At 45.0% G+C, this 20915-nt stretch overlaps 1 protein-coding gene across 8 annotated transcripts in view; it reads left to right on the forward strand.

The window, feature by feature from the left end:
- ACTN1 (actinin alpha 1) overlaps nucleotides 1-20915 on the forward strand; it is a 152343-nt gene that overhangs the window by 17817 nt on the left and 113611 nt on the right. The window contains exon 1 of one of the 8 annotated variants that reach the window (XM_056547044.1): nucleotides 5911-6030. The exons of 6 other annotated variants lie outside the window; for them this stretch is intronic. The gene's annotated coding sequence lies outside the window, so the exon portion shown is untranslated. Of the gene's footprint in view, nucleotides 1-5910; nucleotides 6031-6140; nucleotides 6161-20915 lie in introns of those variants that run through there. One more of the 8 variants, XM_056547045.1, reaches the window with a different exon arrangement.

The raw sequence follows: 20915 nt of genomic DNA on the forward strand, positions 1-20915 counted from the left end.
GCATCATGAAATCTGGCATCATGAAAGCACCTAGAAAGGGCAACAAAGCACTGGAGAGTTCTGAAGTGGCCAGCAATGAGTCCAGATCAAAATCCCATTGAACACCTGTGGAGAGATCTTGTTGGGAAAAGGCGCCCTTCCAATAAGAGAGACCTGGAGCAGTTTGCAAAGGAAGAGTGGTCCAACATTCCGGCTGAGAGGTGTAAGAAGCTTATTGATGTTTATAGGAAGCGACTGATTTCAGTTATTTTTTCCAAAGGGTGTGCAACCAAATATTAAGTTAAGGGGCTCAATAATTTTGTGCAGCCCGTTTTTGGAGTTTGGTGTGACATTATGTCCAATTAGCTTTTTTTCCTCCCTTTTTTTGATTTAGTTCCAATACTCAAAGGGAATAAACGTGTATAGCAAAACATGTGTTACTGCAATCCTTTTCTGTGAGAAATACTTCCTTTTCTTGAAAAATTTCAGGGGTGCCAACATTTACAGGGATGACTGTTTAAACAAAACGTCGACTAACAGTCCAATTCAGAGAACATATGTATTCAGTAAAAAGAGGCATCGGTGCAGCAAGGCTTATCAATCATATCCGAAAAGAACATGGAGGTAATACAGATACCATGAAGTTTGGTGGCTGTGAGAGAGTTAGATTTTCCCCCTAGTGGAGATCGGCACAATATCCTGTTAGAACGGGAGGCACGCTGGATCCTACAGGTGGATGCACAGGGCCCTGCTGGTATAAATGATAGGATTGACCTTATGTCTTTTTTATAACTCTCATGTCCCTATAGACCTAGCTTGACATAGTCTTTTTTTTAAAATCTTTTTACTATTTTGTCATTCTAAATATATCACAAAAAAAAAAAAAAAAAAAGTCTGGAAGAAGCACACGACTGTGTGTGAAAATGGTGGTTAGCCTCTGAGCACCCGCATTTAATGTCTCCCTGCTGCACGGAGGACCCGTGAACTAACAGATTAAAAGGACGGTGAGTGCAAGCGTATTCTCTTCTATGCACTGGATTTCAGACTTGTCGTCTTTAACGACTTAGCACCCCGTCATTACTGTATTTTCAGCTACGGCCACTGAACATTACTGGGAATTTTTTTTTTAGGTCCGCTTTTTAGTGACTGTGTCCTCAATTTTTTTTCTCTTTCTTTGTGCACCTACTTCTCTGGTCTGCTGGAAGGCAGACCAGAGAAGAAGACACCGGGAGGACGGACAGAAGCAGGGGAGGGGACCTCCATCCACCATCTTGGATGATAAGATCCCCGCGGCCCAGCGGGAAATACGATCATCCATTCCAAGTGCCGCAGCTGTTGTGATCAGTATTAAAGGGGTAATCCGGTGAAAACCTTTTTTTTTTTTTTTTTTTTTTTTTTAAATCAACTGGTGCCAGAAAGTTAAACAGATTTGTAAATTACTTCCACAGAGCGAACTACAATGCTCAGAAGAGAAGGAGCGCCATCGAGCTTTTGGAGAGAGAATTTGGTTGGAATAGAAGTCGGGGGCCATGTGAGTTTACAAAGTCCCCTGTGGGGCCAGAACAGTGGACCCCCCACATGTGAACCCATTTTGGAAACTACACCCCTCACAGAATTTTATAAGGGGTACAGTGAGCATTTACACCCCACTGACGTTTGACAGATCTTTGTAACACTGGGCTGTGCAAATGAAAAATTAAATTTTTTATTTTCACGGACCACTGTTCAAAAAATCTGTCAAGACACCTGCAGTGTGTAAATGCTCACTGTTACACTTATTATGTTGCGTGAGGGTTGTAGTTTCCAAAATGGGGTCACATGTGGGGGGGGGGTCCACTGTTCTGGCACCACAGGGGACTTTGTGAACACACATGGCCTTCAATTTCAGACACCTTCTCTCTCCAAAAGCCCAATGACTCTCCTTCTCTTCTGAGCATTGTAGTATGGGGTATGTTCTTACTCAAATTTTGAGTTTTTTTTTTTCCTATTCATCCTACATTTTTCATTTTCACAAGGGAAACACCAGCATGTTAGTGAAAATTTTTATTTTATTTTCACATCCAACTTTAACGAAAATTCTTCAAACACCTGTGTGGTGTTAAGGCTCACTATACCTGTTGTCACGTTCCGTGAGGGGTGTATTTTCCAAAGTGTGGTCACATGTGGGTATTTATTGTTTTGCGTTTGTCAGAACCGCTGTAAAATCAGCCACCCCTGTGCAATTCACCAATTAGGACCTCAAATGTACATGGTGCGCTCTCACTCCTGAGCCCTGTTGTGCGCCCAGAGTATTTTACGCCAACATATGGGGTATTTCCGTACTCAGGAGAAATTGCGTTACAAATTTTGGGGGTCTTTTTTTCCTTTTACCGCTTTTGAAAATAAAGTGTGCGGCAACACCAGCATGTTAGTGTAAAACATTTTTTACACTACCATGCAGGTGTAGCCCCCAACTTTACCTTTTCATAAGGGGTAAAAGGAGAAAAATACCCCCCCCCCCCCCACAAAAAATTTGTAACACAATTTCTCCAGAGTACGGAAATACCCCATATGTGGTCCTAAACTGTCGCCTTGAAATAGGACCACTTCCAAAGCGAGAGAGCGCCATGCGCATTTAAGGCCTAAAATTGGGGATTTGCATCCGCCACAAAAATACACTATGGCAGTGTTTCTCAAACAGGGTGTCTCCAGCTGTTGCAAAACTACCAGCATACCTTGACAGTCAGTGGCTGTCTGGCAATACTGGGAGTTGTTGCATTTCAACAGCTGAAGGCCCCATTTCGGAAACAGTGCCGTACAAGACGTTTTTTTATTTGGGGGAGGGGGGGGGGGGGTCTGTATATGTAGTGTTTTACTTTTTATTTTGTGCAGTGTTTTTGGGGTGCATTCACACGGGCGGGGGTTTACAGTGAGTTTCTCGCTGGGAGTTTGAGCTGCGGTGGAAAATTTGTCGCATCTCAAACTTGCAGCAGAAAACTCGCTGTAAACCCGCTCGTGGGAATGTACCCTGTACATTCACATGGGGGGGGGCAAACCTCCAGCTGTTGCTAAACTACAACTCCCAGCATGCACTGACAGACCATACATGCTGGGTGTTGTAGTTATGCAACAGCTGTAGGCACATTGGTTGCGAAACACTTTTGTTACTTAACTCAGTGTTTTGCAACCAGTGTGCCTCCAGCTGTTGCAAAACATGAACTCCCAGCATGTACAGTCTCTGTGCATGCTGTGAGTTGTGTTATTGCAACAGCTGGAGGCAAACTGGTTGTGAAACACTGAGTTAAGTAACAAAGTCTTAGTGTTTCACAACCAATGTGCCAGTCTGAATTGACCAGCGATTTGAGGCGATCGCCAACATGGGGCGGGCAGGGAGCGTTGGGGGTGTACGTCAGGATCCCCCCAGGGGTTTGCAAGGGGTGCCTGCTGATAGATATCACCTGACGCGCGGCAAGGACCGAAATTCCCATGGGCTTACATGTACGCCCTGTGTCCTTTAAGGGTTAAAGGAAATCTGTCAGCTGTAATTCATGTTCCAAATTTCTGACACTTGATGTAAATTATTTTATTCTCCGGTGTCAGAGGCTTTCCCAAGCCCCCGAAGTGCTTTAGGCTGCAATGCTTCTTCTCTCCTCATATGCCTGTCCCTGCTTGGTTTACAGTCAGGTTGAAACCAATTTGTATGCACAGCACAAGAAACAAAATTTGTATACAGTACTGGAAGCTGTACCCTATGGGACAGCTCTACAAGTCTATGGGAGGGGGCGCGGCGGTCGTCACGTCCTCTGCCATAGACTTGCATTAAGGGTACGGGCCGTGATGTCACGAGGGGCGGAGCCATGACGTCACGCTGCTCCGTCCCCTGTATCGCCCATCATTACGTACAGAGCGAACTCTCTCTGTGCAGCAATGATAGCGCAGTGCCGCAGCGGCGATCCAGGGGCTCCCCAGCAGCCGGACCGCGGTGATCTGACATTTTATCCCCTATCCTTTGGATAGGGGGTAAGATGTCTAGGGGAGGAGTACCCCTTTAAGTTGGGATGGAAGGAAAAGTGAGGAGATGTTCCAGCCCCTAGCACCTTAAGGGTACTTTCACACGTACAGGATCCTGCGCAGATTTGTTGCACAGGATTTTTTACTGCAGATTAGAAGCTGTGCCCAGTCATTTAGTTTACATTGAAATCTGCAGCAGAAAATCCTGCGCATCAAATCTGCGTACGTGTGAACGTACCCTAAAGGGTTACTCCACCCCTAGACAGCAGTGGGACCCCCGTGATCATTTTATCCCCTCTACTTTGGATAGGGGATAAGATGTCTAGGGTCCTTCAGAAGGGCACCAGAGAATTAGTTTTTTTAAATTTATTTATTTATTTATTTTTACTTTATAGTAGCCTATACAGTAGGGCTGCACAATTTGGGGAAAATGTGCGATTGTGGTTATGGAGGTAAAAATTGGGATATAATAAATGGTGAAATCTTCTCCAAAGTCCTCCAAATTAATATCGCCATTCCCCTCATTTCATAATATAAAATAAGGGGAATGGCTATGAGGGGAAACGACTATATGAAATGAGGGGGGGCGGCTATTTGAGGGGTTTGGGCTACATGAGAGGCAACAGCTGTTTCGGGGGCGGAGGGGGCTACATGAGGGGCAACGGCTGTATCGGGGGGGGGGGGGGGGCCTATATGAGGAGATTGGGCTATGTGAGGGGGGATGGCTATATAAAATGAGAGGGGATTGGGCTATATGATGGGAAAGGCTATATTAGGGGATTGTGCTGTATGAGGGGGGCGACTATATCAGGGGATTGGGCTATATGAGGCGGGGGTGGCCATATGAGGGGAATGGCTATAAGAGGGGAGATTGGGCTGTATGGGGATGGCTATATTAGAAAATTGGGCTATATTGGAGAGGCGGGGACGGCTATATGAAATTCATTCAGCCATTCCCCTCATAGTCCAATCCCCTCATAAAGACTTTCCCCTCATATAGCTTATTCCCCCTCCTACAGCCCAATCCCCTCCCATACATGATGACTCCTGGGGAGATGGGAAGCTGGCGACCCATTCCACCCCAGGAGCCTGTGCCGCCGCCGGAAGCCAACAGAACAGGTAATCGCAAGATTTACTCAAAAGCCAAGTCGACAAATTGCAGGCTGCAATAACCACGATTAGATTCCGATTGAGATATATCATTCAGGCCTAGTATATAGATATATAAAAGGTACCATGGGTCTGCTTGCCCTAACAGCTATCCAACAGTGTCAGCAGTTTGGAACATGAATTACAGCTGACAGATTCCATATAATGTGCTGCAGAAATGTAATATGACCTGTGACTTAATCTGTAAGAAGGAAATAAAAATCCACAATAGAACTTTGCTGAGGATTACCTGCAAAATCGCAGGTGTTTTTTCTTTTAATAACTTTACCGTTCAGAAAGTGACACACGGGCCCTGATTGTGGAACAATATATGTATTGTGCTACAATGTTGATATAGGCTTTCAGTCAATAGAGGTTGCAGAAGTGCGGAGATCAAACAGACTGGAGGTTTGGAGATTAGTCAGATCTTGGCTACCAATTCACTCCCAAGATGGTTAAAAATGCACCTGAGCGAAAAGGTTGCGGGCCAATGGCTACTTAGGGTGGCTTTGATTGGGATCCTTCTCTAGTACTCTGCAGCTTGAAGGTTGCACAGGAGCTCAATGAGCGCTCGGCTGTATGTCTCATTCTGCTCAGTGTAAGGCCTGTTTCAGCTGAGCATAATAAGGATCAGAGCAGAATTTACAATACAATGCAGCCGTAATGGCCAGGATTTATCAAACTTTGTGAGAGAAAAAGTGGAAAGGTTTTCCACAGCAACCAATCACAGCTCAGCTAATGAGCTCTGGTAAAGTGAAAGCTGAGCTGTGATTGGTTGTTATGGGAAATCACTCCACTTTTTCTCTCACACAGGTTGATAAATCTGGGCCATTATGTTTGTCAGAACCTGGACTTGGCGTAACCTTGTCTGCGAATCTTTTAGTTTTGGAAACCGAAACCGCTACTACAAGGGTACCATTTGTTTTATTGCACTATATAAGGATGCCTGAAGCTCTGAGCATGATGGTCCCTTTACCCCGAGTTCAGCACTTGGCAATGTTTGCAAGTTCCCTAGAAAAGGAGTGAAGTAGCAGTTGCACATGTAAGCTAACGCTCCGTTCACTCAGAGAGTACCACTGTTCTTGTGATTGGTGGGGGCTTAAGTGGTTGGACCTTCCCCACAGATCAGCTGGTAACTCTTAATCTTGGGATAACCCCTTAAATGCAATAGTACGTGAGTGCTAGTACAATACAATAGTACGTGAGTGCTAGTACAATGCAATAGTACGTGAGTGCTAGTACAATACAGTTGTGAGTTAGTCATTTTTACATACATAATGTTGTATCATCATTTATCTGTTGCTGTGGTGTTTTGTGTCCATATGCAGCCCTTATGTTACCCTATGGTATGTTGTGAACTCTATCTCCCCCTCCTTCCTTTTACATTCCTACCAGCCTCCCATGACCTAATAGTTGCCTGATGCTTTTTCATCTCTGAGTATTTCCGCTTCACATCCAAAATATCCTCCCCTCTCCCTCTGTCCATCTGCCACATATTATTAAGAAACATATGTAGATAACACACGGAGTGTTCTTCTCCTCCCTTCCCTTACTAAGGTTGGTTGTAGCTTTCTTAGGCTGGGTTCACACCACGTTTTGTTAAATACGGCTCCCGTATACGGCTGGGAGGAGGGGTGGGCGGGGCTTAATCGCGGCGCCCGCACTCAGCCGTATTCGGGAACTGTATTTAATGTATGTCTAATGTATGGCCGAAAACTAAGCCGACCGGAGGCTGCAGTTCACTCCGGTCGGCTCATAGACATAAATTTAAATACGGTTCCTGAGTGCGGGCGCCGCGATTAAGCCCCGCCCCCTCCTCCCAGCCGTATACGGGAGCCATATTTAACAAAACGTGGTGTGAACCCAGCCTTACAGGTTCTTTCATGTTTAAGGTTTTCGTGCTTGTCTGCCTAGGAGACTATCTGGTAGTGGTACATCTCGGCCTATATACTTCACATAATAAAATATATTAATTTGTGAGTTTGCAGTACAGTGATCCCTCAACTTACAATGGTCTCAACATACAATGGTTTCAACATACAATGGTCTTTTCTGGACCATCAGAAGTTGAAACCAGACTCAACATTCAATGTACAGACAGTCCAGATCTGTGATACCTGTCAATGGCTGGAAGAATCGGCCAATCAGAATGGGCATTCACTGGTAAAACCCCCTGTATTACTGAAGCGTATGCACTGACTGGTGTCTGGTAGCGCCCCCTACAGTACAGGGGGGTATTACATGTTCTGTACACTTTACCTGTACCAGGGTTACCTGCTCCTTTGGACACCAGGTGAGGGTGACTCTATTACTTTTTAGGACACTGTGTACTGTACAGGACCCTGAAGAAGCTCCTGTCTAGAGATGAGCGAACTTACAGTAAATTCGATTCGTCACGAACTTCTCGGCTCGGCAGTTGATGACTTTTCCTGCATAAATTAGTTCAGCTTTCAGGTGCTACCGTGGGCTGGAAAAGGTGGATACAGTCCTAGGAGACTCTTTCCTAGGACTGTATCCACCTTTTCCAGCCCACCGGAGCACCTGAAGGCTGAACTAATTTATGCAGGATAAGTCATCAACTGCCGAGCCGAGAAGTTTGTGACAAATCAAATTTACTGTAAGTTCGCTCATCTCTAAACCTATTACCTACATTTTACTGCATTTCTTCTACCAGGTATTTTACTTGCAATAATTAGCAAATTAGTATTCACCCATTTAGTAGTAACCTGCAACTATTTGTACAGTTACCTAAAATATCATATTCATGTTTCAGAATACAGTGGTCCCTCAACATAGGATGGTAATCCCTTCCAAATGGACCATCGTTTGTTGAAACTATCGTATGTTGAGGGATCCGTGCAATGTAAAGTATAGGACAGTGGTCTACAACCTGCGGACCTCCAGATGTTGCAAAACTACAACTCCCAGCATGCCCGGACAGCCAACGGCTGTCCGGGCATGCTGGGAGTTGTAGTTTGGCAACATCTGGAGGTCCGCAGGTTGAAGACCACTGGTATTGGAGGTTATACTCACCTGTCCCCGCAGCTCCAGACCATCACCGCTGCCCTGGATTTCGCCTTCCATCGCTGTCGCCGCGTCCCCGGGGTGTCCCAGATGCTCCGGCAAGGCCTCTGCTTCCCCGGCATCCTCGCTCTCCGTCGCCGCCATCACGTCGCTACGCACGCCGCTCCTATTGTATGACGGGACGGCGTGTGCAGCGACATGATGACGACGATGGAGAGCGCCAACGATGCAGGGGATCCCGAAGAGGACGCGCCGGAGCCCCGAGGACAGGTAAGTGATCATCAGCGGACCACACGGGGCACCGTAAACGGCTATCCGGGGGCAGCTGAAGCAGTCTGCGCTGCTGGATAGACCTTTATGCGATGGCCCCGACATACAAAAGAATCGTATGTTGATGCTGCCTCTGAGAGACCATCGTATGTTAAAATGATCACATGTCGGGACCATCATAGGCGGGGGAGGGGTCACTGTACTATCCATATTGCTACTACATACTGAAGCACTACTAGTTGGAAGGTAGGCCATTGTTTCTTTTGCGCTCTCTGTCATTTTGTATTGCCGTCTTTCCCAGCGCGTACTCCAATTTTATTTATATTTTATTACTCCTTTTTTGTGCGCCTTACAGGGAAGCGTACTGGAGTGACGCAGCAGGGTCTATAGCCCACACTATCCTCCAGCGCGGGTGATATATCGATTTAAAAAAAAAAAAAATATTTATTGGTAATCCTAAAACACCATGGTTTCTCTTCTAGTATACTATTGTTCTTTGTGATTGGCGCACTACTGGCAAACACCGGAGACCTGTTTTCTAATCATTAGACATAGGCCAATCGGTGGATGGTCTAATGAACAGTACATGAAGGTATTTGCATCCACATTATACAGATGACAAATACGCTCTTGTTTTGTGTCTTTTGATTTATTTTTATTTTGTCTTGCAGATCCTGTACAAATCCTTGAGAAACTAAATTGTGGCATGCGCCAAATCCTACTGTATTGTTTAGAGTTGTCACATAACACTGTGAAAACCAAAGTGCAGGACATTAGTTTACTTCCATTCTGCTAAGTTGAAAGGGTTAAAACCAGGGGCTATTGTAATGAAAAGGTATATAGCTTTTTCTATACCTTTTCAACCCACACTACCACTCTCTAGATCTCTGCTTGCTGTTAATGAACTGGAAGATTATTTTTATTTTTTTTATTAAAGAATTTTTTTTGCATTAAATATATATATTTTTTTTAAGAAGCTATTCTGACCAATCGCGTTTTGGTGCCAGAAAGGTTTGTTGCAATGAACAGATATTTGTGCTGTTGTGTTTAGTATCCAGATGACTGTCGGGGCTGCATATATTGTATTAAACCAAGATCTTGAAATAAAGAACTTACAAACTATAGTAGAAAATAGCATACTGTTTAATTGTGTTCATTCTACAATCACTGGGCCTTTTGCTTTTTAAAGGGGTACTCCCGTGGAAAACTTTATTTATTTTTTATTTATTTTTTAAATCAACTGGTGCCAGAAAGTTCAACAGATTTGTAAATCACTTCTATTAAAAAATCTTAATCCTTCCAGTACTTTTTAGGGGCTGTATACTAGAGAAATCCAAAAAAAGAAATGCATTTCCTCTGATGTCATGACCACAGTGCTCTCTGCTGACCTCTGCTGTCCATTTTAGGAACTGTCCAGAGCAGCATGTTTGCTATGGGGATTTTTTTCCTGCTATGGACAGTTCATGAAATGGACAGCAGAGGTCAGCAGAGAGCACTGTGGTCATGACATCAGAAGAAATGCATTTCTTTTTTCGATTTCTCTTTAGTATACAGCACCTAAAAAGTACTGGAAGGATTAAGATTTTTTTAATAGAAGTGATTTACAAATCTGTTTAACCCTTTAAGGACCGGGGTTTTTTCCGTTTTTGCATTTTCGTTTTTTGCTCCTTGCCTTTAAAAAATCCTAACTCTTTCAATTTTGCACCTAAAAATCCATATGATGGCTTATTTTTTGCGCCACCAATTCTACTTTGTAATGACGTCAGTCATTTTGCCCAAAAATCTACGGTGAAACGGAAAAAAAAATCATTGTGCGACAAAATTGAAAAAAAAAACCCGACGTTTTGTAACTTTTGGGGGCTTCTGTTTCTACGTAGTACATTTTTCGGTAAAAATGACACCTTATCTTTATTCTGTAGGTCCATACGGTTAAAATGATTCCCTACTTATATAGGTTTGATTTTGTCGTACTTCTGGAAAAAATCATAACTACAAGCAGGAAAATTAATATGTTTAAAATTGTCATCTTCTGACCCCTATAACTTTTTTGTATTTTTCCGTGTATGGGGCTGTATGAGGGCACATTTTTTTGCGCCGTGATCTGAAGTTTTTAACGGTACCATTTTTGCATTGATAGGACTTATTGATTGCTTTTTATTCATTTTTAAATTATATAAAAAGTGACCAAAAATGCACTTTTTTGGACTTTTGAATTTTTTTGCGCGCACGCCATTGACCGAGCGGTTTAATTAATGATATATTTTTATAATTCGGACATTTCCGCACGCGGTGATACCATATATGTTTATTTTTATTTACACTGTGTTTTTTTTTTATGGGAAAAGGGGGGTGATTCAAACTTTTAATAGGGGAGGAGTTAAATGATCTTTATTCACTTTTTTTTTTCACTTTTTTTTGCAGTGTTATAGCTCCCATAGGGACCTATAACACTGCACACACTGATCTTCATCATTGTTCACTGGTTTCTCATAGGAAACCAGTGATCGACGATTCTGCCGCATGACTGCTCATGCCTGGATCTCAGGCACTGAGCAGTCATTCGGCGATCGGACAGCGAGGAGGCAGGTAGGGGCCCTCCCGCTGTCCTGTAAGCTGTTCGGGATGCCGCAATTTCGCCGCGGCTATCCCGAACAGCCCACTAGTTAACCGGCAGCTTTCACTTTCTGTTTTAAAGGGTTAATAGCGCGCGGAGCTGCGCACTATTAGCGGCGGGTCCCAGCTTCACTATGACGCCGGGTCCGCCGTGATATGATGCGGGGTTACCGTGTAACCCCGCATTATATCAGGAGAGCAGGACCAAGGACGTACCGGTATGTTCTTGGTCCTTAAGGGGTTAACTTTCTGGCACCAGTTGATTTAAAAAAAAGTTTTCCATGGGAGTACCCCTTTGATTACACCGGAGCCAAAACTTTTAAAGCAAAGTTGCATTTCCGATCCCTGAACAAGAGGAAGCATTACGAGACTGTAGAGCCCTGTAATGATGTATAACTAGACCAAATATATATAATGTACAGGCCTATCGCATGCTGAAGGAGTCATCCATTCATTTAATGAATGGATCCGGGAATACATATTGGGCTGGAATGAAATGAGTATATAGCAGGCCCCTATCGTGTGCAGCCCCTTCTCAATATAAAGCTTACCTCTGTTCTTCTAGGGGAAGCGGAAGCACAATCTGCAGGATATTTAATTCTACACAGCAGGGAGGGGGATGAAAATTAGCGAGTGGCCCTGGAGGTAACGCTGTCCTTGTTTGGAGTTGGACATTTCTATAAAGCTTTTATTGTTTGGCGACACTCCTGGAAAGATATGCTGCAGTCTGGCTCGTGACCACATGAGCAGACCCCATTAATCCCTCTTACATTCCTTAGACCATGACCTGTGTATGTGGTGTGATCAGGGTAGAGCGGGGAGATGACTCTGTTAGTCACATTCCAGAGTTTACTCTAAAAGACTTCTAGATTATTTTTCTTTATGTACAGGGCAGGTAGAAGTAAGTGCCTGTAAATCTCCCTTTGCCACTAAGCTGCTGCAGTGACCAATATTGGAGACAACTCTTATTCGAGCTGTTTAATGTCTTAGATGCCGCAGTCAGCTGGGTTTGATATTTTTGGCTGATAGATGCAGAAAATTTTAGGAAAGAATATTCACAATGATTTTTTTTCCCCTTCACCTATTATCACTAATCGTGTATCACATATGGCATATATATAGACTATGATGTGTACGGCTGTGTTTGTGAAACAATGATTGAACCTACCGTATTTTTTGCCATATAAGACGCTCCGGCACATAAGGCGCACCCAATTTTAAAGGGTGAAAATCTAGAAAAAAAGATTCTGAACCAAATACAATGTAAAATATAGGACAGTGATCTTCAACCTGCGGACCTCCAGATGTTGCAAAACTACAACTCCTGGCATGCCCGGACAGCCGTTGGCTGTCCGGGCATGTTGAGAGTTGTAGTTTTGCAACATCTGGAGGTCCGCAGGTTGAAGACCACTGGTATAGGAGGTGGTAATCATGTGTCCCCGCCTCTCCGGACCCGTCACCGCTCGTCACAGCTGCCCTGGATGTCGCCGTGTCCCCGTCGCTCCTGAACGTCTCTGCTGCCCGATATCCTCGCTCTCTGTCGCCGCCATCACGTCGCTACGCACGCCGCTCCTATTGGATGACGGGACTGCGTGCGCGACGTGATGACAACGGAGAGCGCCGGCCATGCAGGGGATCCCGGCACGGAGCAGACACCGAGGAGGCAGGTAAGGTACCGCCTGGTGTACTGTAAGTTTTTCGGGCCGCCGCGATTTCACCGCGGCGGGCCCAAACAGCCTGACTGAGCAGCCGGGTTAGTGTCACTTTCGCTTCCGACGCGGCGGTCGGCTTTGATCGCCGCTTCTGACGGGTTAATACAGGGCATCACCACAATCGGTGATGTCCTGTATTAGCCCGTTGATGGCCGCAGGGACCGCCGCGGTATTTTCCGTATAAGACGCACCAACTTTCCCCCCCCAGTTTTGGGGAAGAAGTGCGTCTTATATGGCGAAAAATACGGGTACTTTCATCTAATGTTCACGCAGAACGAATACACAACACATTAGAGAAGCAGAAAAGTGGATGGAAGTTGTAGAGCTCTTGCCCATATACTGCATAGAAAATCTGCAGAAAATACACACTGAAGTTGAGTTTTTCTTTTTTTTAAAGCATTTATGTATTAATGCTGATCCTCATCTGTTCCCATTGTTTACTGTACGTTACCTAGGTTACCGACCACCGCTTTAACGCTTTACTGTTGTAATGGATGGTCGAAAATTGTTTTCTACCGGAGTACCCCTTGTCTGATCACGCAGGTTCTGGACATTGGGACCACCTGCGATCTCCAGAACTGTCTTTTACCTCGGAGTGCTCCAGCCCCCACCTTTTGAGATGTACTAGCCTCGGCAGTGATAGGCCACTCAGCCAGTCACCAGCTAGAGCAGTATTCCACCTCAGCCGGCGATTGGCTGAGTGGGCCTTCACTGCCGATATCAGTTTGTCTTGGATGGTGGGAGCCGGAGCACTCAGAGGTTAGGCTGGGTTCACACCACGTTTTTGCAGTACAGTTCCGATATCAGGTTTTTGGTAAAAAATTGATTCCTCAAAACCTGACTAAACTGTATCAAAACGTGGTGTTCAAATTTTAATCCGTATACGGAATTTCCTAACCGGAAAAATGATGTCCGGTTGCATCCGTATTTTTACGAAAAAAAGTATACTTTTTAACTTTTCATTCCATTGTGAATAAAGTTTCACTTATTTGAATTTACATTCCAAGGAATTCCAGTGCAACGTCAAAAACCGGATGGTGAAAACTGGATGGAACCATAAGCACATACGGTTCTGTACAGTTCCCATTGACTCCCATGTAAAAAAAAAAACAAAAAAAAAAAAACATATATGTTTCAATACGGTTTTTCACCCGGACCTGTGATAGGCTACAAATTTGGGTACGGGAAAAAAACCTGACAAAACCGTACAAGATGCAAAACGGACACAACCTGATGCATTGTTTGGCGTACGGTTTTCAATACGGATCCGTATGGTTTTCAAATTGAAAACGCATACGGGAACTGTATTGCAGAAACGTGGTGTGTACCAAGCCAGAGACAGGCCCCATTCTGGAGATCATGGGGGTTCCCAGTTGTTGGACCTCTCGTGATCAGATACTTATCTCTATCCTGTCAATAGGGGCTAAGTGTCATTAACAGGATGATAGCCCTTTTAACCATAGGCTATGTGTCTTAGTGTTGTCCGTAAATATTATGGACGTAAAAAGGATCCAGCTGTGCCTGATACAGGAAATCATTATGTGCTGTCTTGGGAAAGCGGAGGAGCTAAGGACAATTCCACACTGGCAATGAAAGTACTACAACATTTCCTAGCATGGGTAAATCAAGCTAAAACATGCTGCAGCTACTACAGTTTGTGATAACTCTATATAAGTAAGTTATATATCGTGGGGTGAAAAAAAAAATCTAACTGCTTGTGATCAGTCAGGGTGTGAACACCAGAGCATGAAGAAGTGCTGGTTAAACTCCTCTCTCCCTGTCATACTGTTTACTGCAAGGTTCACACGGTGGAATGTCTGCACTGGAAATTTCCGCATGGATATTCCACAGACAGACGTCCTCATAGACAGCAATGCATTTCCAAGCAGAATCCGCAAAAACATTAAACAGGTTCAATGTTTTTGTAGGCGCCAGAATCAGGATTTCCACAGTAGATGTTGCTGTTGCAGAAATTCTGCTGTGTGAACAGAGAAGCAGAATCCCATTGAAATCAATGGGACTCTGCTGCTGTGGAATATTCATGCGGAATTCCTCACAGGCATTCTTCCATGTGAACATATCCTATGGCTGGCTCCACATGGCAGAATGTATGAATATACTACACGGACATTCTGCAGCAGCAGAGTCCCATTGAATTCAATGGGATTCTGCAGCTTTGTTCACATGACAAAATTTCCACAGTAACATCTGCAGCCGTAATCCTTATTCTGTTGTCTGCAAAAACATTGAACATTGTCTAAGAGACGGCACATTTCTCCGCTGTCTGTGGACAAAGATTTTTCTTGCTAACATCCCACAGTGTGGCATTTTGGTGGGTGTTTTTGCAGGAAAAAAGAAAAGTGGAAATTTAGCCTAAACTATATTTCGTTTTGGGTATGTTCACACTATGGATAATGAAAGGAATCTCCGCTCGCATAATTCCGCGAGCGGAGATTCCATTCTGGCGACCGCCGCCGCCATACTTCGGCGGTAGGTTCGCGCGGCACTGCGCCGTCACCAATGACTGCTATGCAGTGTCCGCTGACTTCCGCACAAAGAATGAACATGTTCTTTCTTTGCGCGGAACAATTTCAGCGGCGGAATTGTCTGCCGCTGAAATTCCGCAGTGTGAATAGGTCTCTCGGAAGACCCATTCACACTGATGTTTATGTTCACAGCACGTAATTCTCAAGGAATTCTGCGGGAATTGCGTAGTGTGAACATACCCTTATTCTTGTTGCTGCATCCAGGCCAGGGATAGGTCTGCATCACTACTCTTGAGATCTCTTTTGACACCCTAAATGTAACCATGGCAACTAGAATAAAACCACTTGTTACACTACCACCTACATTCAGAGAACAATTCAATATAAGAACTAGGGATCGACCGATTATCGGTTTGGCCGATATTATCGGCCGATATTCACGATTTTGGACGTTATCGGTATCGGCAATTACCTTGCCGATATTCCGATAATGCCCCCACCACCTTACCGCGCCGCTACCGCACCACGCCGCACCATCCACCACCTCGCCGCACCCCCCACCGCCCAGAGACCGCCACCGCCGCTGCCCCATTGCCTCCCCCATTCCCGGTTTTATAATTACCTTTTCCCGGGGCCCTGGGTACGAGGTTACTACTGGCTCCTGTGCGTCCTGTGTTATGCTGTGCAGTGACATGTGACGTCACTGCACAGCTCAAGGGGATGCGCAGGAGCCAGAAGTAGTGCAGACCCTGGGAACAGGTAATTATAAAACCGGGGATGGGGGAGGCAATGGGGCAGCGTTTGTGGTGGTCTCTGGCCGGCGCGGTGGGTGGATGCGGTCGCGGTGATAGGACTCAGGAGTCAGGACCCCAGGACACCGCAAAAGCCGCCGCAGTTCATTGATTTAAAGCGCCCGCTTTAAATCAATGATTTGCAGCGGTGTTGCCGGGGAGGATAAATAGCCGTTAACTTATACCAGAATATAGGTATAAGTTATCGGCTATCGGCACTAACCTCCACAGCATATCGGTATCGGCCCTAAAAAAAAACCGATATCGGACAATCCCTAATAAGAAGCAGGATTACCATTATTTATCTTATTTCTGATTAAGCATATGTATTCCTGTGTAGTGTTGGAACCCCCTCTACGGAGCAGCTAGGGATGTATCGCACAGGGATTTTCCATGTTGACAAATATGTTTTCTTTTGAACAATAGAAGCCCATGTTACCACCATCCCCCCAAAAATGATATAACCTGCATTATTACGTGTACACAATTTAAACAGAAAAGATCCAAAAGTCCTCTCCCACTCCGCACTGCCTTCACCTTGCCATCCATCTACCGGGTTTCTAAGCTATTTTTTTTATCTGGCGGAGGGACACGTTCCCCATTTTCTCTGGCAGCTCCGACTAGATGGAATAGTTCTGTGTATAAATGTGTGTCGCCGTCTCTTTTACTTGTTGCCAGAGATGCGGACTGTAGATCTCCAGTAGTGTTATCTGCCAGGTAAAGTCCTCTGTAAGGGGGCATTGACACCCCAATTTCTTCATATGGATGCTGATGGCAACCTTTTTAAACCGCTCGCTGCCCCATCTCATATAGTTAGATAGTGATTCTGGACGGCTCAGTATATTTTGACTGTTGGTCAGAAACCATTTGGTTATTAAATATTTAGTATAAATATGAGTCTAAATAGTTGACAATAAGAAAATCCAGCATTTCCCTTCAATTTTTCTTCAAGCTATAAATCCTCTAGTAATTTTATGAATTCTGGACTAGACCCAATTTTAATATGTGCAGAACTTTTTTTGGCCAGATATTTGCAGTTGTCAGCATAGATTGCAAGTTGGTAAAAGGGGAGATTTCTACCAATACTTCATGTACCTGTAATAGGGGAAAATTATATATAAAATGGTAATGAATGAATACAATTAACCTGAATGCAGCTCATACATATATCAGACTGCAGACTCGCCATGGTACAGTGCACTGTAACTAATAAAGTGTAGCCAAGTTGTGTCTGCTCTCAGAGAGGACAGCTAGTGCCAGATTCTCCTAAATAGGTTTGCTCTTAGCTCAACCCTTGTTGATATGCCCTGTACCCTGGCTTATCCTAAGGACCCATCTATTAGCCAAAGTAGAAAGCCACTGTACAACATAGCTCAAGCTCTGCAGGGACTGATTTTATGTATTTTCATATCTATCTATTTATATATATATATATATATATATATATATATATATATATATATATATATACACACACACACACAATGTTTGTGTGTGTGTGTGTATATGTCCTGGGGGTAAAAAAAAGTGTAGGAACTTGCCAAAGAATTTATTTCACTTAAGGGCTTCTGCTAACAGGAACAGTGTTCCTGCTGTAGAAAAAGTGCAGGAACTCAGTTCCTATGTGTTCCTGCAGGATTTGAGCCGTGTGTGTGTGTGTGTGTGTGTGTATATTTATATATCTATATAGTAGACAAAAAAAATGGATTGCAGCTGTACACATTGGTCAAAAAATTTAGGCTCTTAGCACACTTTTTGATCAAAACTTGTTCCCCCCCCCCCCCCCCCCCCCATCCACCACGCGGAGGTGGCCTCATTTAAGATGGGACCCTAACACAAATTCTGAGCCTAACACTCAAATATCCACTCACCTCTTCTGGGCACATAGCCCCTGACTGGGTGACATGCTGGGTCCATTAACAATTTAAAACACCACCTGTGAAAAAGGGGGAGGGGTGCACAGTTAAAGAGGTGCCATTCCCCCTGAGTTGTACAAACAAGCAAAAAGAAAATTAGCCAACACAACAACCTAATCCACGGGTGCACGCTGCTGTGTGTATTAGGTTGTTGTGCTGGCTATTTTTCTTTTTGCTTGTTCGTACAACTCGGGGGGAATGGCACCTCTTTAGCTGTGCACCCCTCCCCCTTTTTCACAGGAGGTGTTTTAAATTGTTAATGGACCCAGCATGTCACCCAGTCAGGGGCTATATGCCCAGCAGAGGTGAGTGGATATGAGTGTTAGGCTCAGAATTTGTGTTAGGGTCCCATCCTAAATGAGGCCACCTCCGTGTGGTGGATGGGAGGGGGACACGTTTTCTGATCAAAAAGTGCGCTTTGATCCTCAATATTTTGACCAATGTGTGCTGCTGCAATCCTCTTTTTTTTTTTTTTTGTATACTATGTATTTGCCACAGCAGCGTGCACCCGTGTATTAGGTGGTTGTGCTGGCTATTTTTCTTTTTGCATATATATTTTATATATATATATACACACCAGGGGCGTAGCTAGAATCACGGGGCCGTGGTGCAAAAAATTGCCCTTGGCCCCCTACCACCTAACGACCCTCTTCCCCAATCCCGGACGACCCCTTACTTGGCTGCACAAAGATATCAGTGACTACAGTCAGGGGAATACACAACAATATAAGTGACTAACAGGCAGGGCCAAACAGACAAAACAGGCATTTAAGAATAAGCAGCCCATTTTTCTGGAGGGGGTCCAACTGCTGGGACCCCCACCAATCACCCAATCAGCTGTTGTAAAGCAATAACTCCCATCATGTCTGTAGAGCCTCAGGCATTATAGGAGTTGTAGTTTTTCAATAGCTGGAGAGCCACAGATTAGGGTACAACATCACCCATCATCACTGCGGAACTTACAAGTGACTCCAGTTCTGATGGGACAGTCAGGAGAAAACACAATGATATCAGTGACCTGAGTGACGTCTTCTGTTATCTTTTCTTCTTCATCTGGTCCAGACGTCAAGACGTCTCCCAGCTCCATCTTCTCAACAGAGTCCGACACCCGGACATCATAGGTTCTCACTTTGTCAGTAGATCCTCATCCTCTGTATGAAGACAATAATTATTATTCTGCTAAATACTGCACCCCCTCAATATAAATCTACCATCCACTGTACCTCTTGCATATAATACTGCCACCTACTTAATCCCCTGAATATAAAACTACCACCCACTGTACCTTTTAAATATAAGGCTGCATTCACACCACGTTTTGTACATACGGGTGCCGGATCCGGCGGGGGGAGGGGCAAACCAGGCACACCCGTACCCCAGCCGGATCAGCCCATGACTCCATTTACTTTTAATGAGCCTACCGGAGTCAAACGGTGACTCCGGTCGGCTCAGTTTTGACCCGTATGCGGTTTTGTGACCGGACCTAAAACCGTAGTATACTACGGTTTTAGGCCCAGTCCAAAACCACATACGGGTCAAAACTGAGCCGACCGGAGTCACCGTTTGACTCCGGTCGGCTCATTAAAGTAAATGGAGTCACAGGCTGATCCGGCTGGGGTTTGGGAGTGCCTGGTTTGCCCCTCCCCCCGCCGGATTCAGCACCCATATGTACAAAACGTCGTGTGAATGCAGCCTAATACTGCCACACACTGTGCCCCTAAATATAAACCCTCAAAAATAACCATGCTAAACGCTGTACCCTCCCACACATCATACATGCATCTTGCTTACACATATCTATCATTCATATACACATCATTATACATACATCGTACATACACACGCCACCTCTGGACCCCCCCAAACACATGCATTATACATACATACATCATTCATACACACGCCACCACCGGACCCCCCCCAAACACATGCATTATACATACACACAAATCATTCATACACATACATCATACATAAATACACCCGCCGCCTCCAGATCCCTCTGCATAATCCATCTCCACACATCATACATATACATCTTGCTTACACACATCATTCATACATCATACATACAGTACATACACACACATCATTCATACACACGCCACCTCTGGGCCCCCCACACATGTATATACATACACATACACATCATACATACACATGCATCATACATAAACACATATCATACATACACCTGCTGCCTCCAGATCCCCCAACATAATACATGTCCACACATCATACATATATCCTTCTAGCTTACACACATCATACATAAATCTTGCTTACACAAGATCTATCATTCATACATCATACATACACACACATCATTCAAACACACGCTGCCTCCAGACCCCAAACCCCCCCATGCATATATACATCGCGCTTACACCTACATACATATACACACACACAACATACATACACAAACGCAATAATACAAACACACAAGATACATGTACTCACACATAACCCCCCCCCCCCTCTCGGTCCTCGGCCTCCTCACCTGCATATGCCGTGAGTTCAGGGTGATTCGATCCCGGGAATCCAGCATCGGAGACAGCAGGCCGCACGGAAGCTTTAGTGCCCTGGCCAAAGCAGAGTCCCGTGCTACAGTGCGGCCCAGGGGTGCGGGAGGTTGGGCCAGGGGTGCTGGAGGTTGGGGTTGGCGTTCCGTGTTTTTATGGGTCTTAGTTCGGAGGGGGGGGGGGGCACTGCTGGGGGCCCCTACATAGACGGAAGGCAACCCTCCCCCCCCCCCCCCCGCCGGCCACCAGGAATATGTTGCCGCGGATGTTGGGATCAGAGGCAGATAGTGAGCACTGGCTCCCATCTGCTTGCCAGCCTCCACGTCTTCCTCGGCGCCAGGAGCAAGAAGACGTTCGTGCCTGCGCGGCGCACGTTTGCCTCCAGCAGCCAATCCGCTGCGGCAGGAGGAGGGGTAAAAGCGGCCGCAAACTTAAAGAAAAAAGCTTTTAAACATTGCAT

This window comes from Hyla sarda, chromosome 11, assembly GCF_029499605.1.
Source record: "Hyla sarda isolate aHylSar1 chromosome 11, aHylSar1.hap1, whole genome shotgun sequence".
Taxonomy (NCBI): domain Eukaryota; kingdom Metazoa; phylum Chordata; class Amphibia; order Anura; family Hylidae; genus Hyla; species Hyla sarda.